Source organism: Centruroides sculpturatus, unplaced genomic scaffold (assembly GCF_000671375.1).
Source record: "Centruroides sculpturatus isolate CEXI.00-Female unplaced genomic scaffold, Cexi_2.0 scaffold317, whole genome shotgun sequence".
Taxonomy (NCBI): Eukaryota; Metazoa; Arthropoda; class Arachnida; order Scorpiones; family Buthidae; genus Centruroides; species Centruroides sculpturatus.
In genome coordinates, this window is record NW_019384610.1 from 67,308 (window position 1) to 68,674 (window position 1,367).

A 1,367-nucleotide genomic window follows, 5' to 3' on the forward strand; every position below is an offset into this window, starting at 1 on the left:
TTTTATATAAAAATTATTAATATTTATATTTTAAAAATGTACATTATAAACATGCACATTTTTTAAAATAAAGAAGGTAAATCTATATAATATATATATACATATAAATATTTAACACTTAATATAGATTTTTCTTTTATTATATAAAATATCTGTCATAGTATTTTATTTTACCATCATTTATTTTCTGATTATTTGATTTAGGAGTCAATTTTAATTTGAAATAGTAAGGCTTTTATAAGAAAAAATAAGAAAAAAATATTCAATTTATTAGAAAAAATAAGACTTTTATATAAATTTTTCTATTAAAACTTTGTTTAACTGTTTTCTGTTTATATAGGGTGATTCAGAACTCATGGGACAAATTTTAAGGGTGGTAGAACACATGACAAAAAACATTTTTTATATAGGAAAGTATGGGCACAAGTGACGTATTGAGGCACAGACATTATTTACTTACAGCAGTGTTTACAATAATTGCTGAAAATTGTGTCCACCAACAGTAATGTATGCTTAGCAGCATTGATAGAGTTTGGCATACAGTTTCAAAAATGCCAGGTATTTCATGCACATGTACAGTCACAATGGATATTCAAGCAACAGGATCTTTAACAGTCAACTGGATTCTCATGAACGAGAGCTTTCAATGTCCCCATAAGAAGTAATCACAGTTTTGAGCAATCATTGTAAACACTGCTGTAAAGATGCACTTGTTAACGATGCTGTAAGTAAACAATTTATGTTTCCTTTCATGTGTTATTTTTTGTGTTTGTGCTTCAATGCATCACTTGTGCCCATAATTTCCTATACAAAAAATGTTTTTTGTTGTGTGCTCTATCACCCCTTAAAGTTTGTCCCATGAATTCTGAATTATCCTGTATAGTTTGTTTTAATTTATATTACGAGTAAGGATATATATATATAATTCTAACAAATATTTATATATATTGTTTTAATTCACATTTATATATATGTTATAAATTTTAAATNTGTTAAATAAAATATATTTAAAGTATGCATTATTATAATACATATTTAGGGTGGAGTTTGCATTGATTTTTCAAAAATGGATCAAATTCTGGAGACAAATTTAGAAGATTTTGATGCTAAAGTACAATCAGGAGTGACATGGAGAACTTTAAATGATTATTTAAAACAAACAGGACTCTGGTTTACTGTTGGTAAATATTTTAGTGTTATTATTTTTAAATATAGTAATACATTCTAAAATAAGAAATAACTAAAGTTAAGATAGTTACCTTAGTTTCATTGTATTCAATGAAATATATCCATTGCTTGTTCATGTAAATTCAGTCTTGAGAAACTTCTACACATCTTAAAAATTTTCAATTCTTTACTTTGAAATA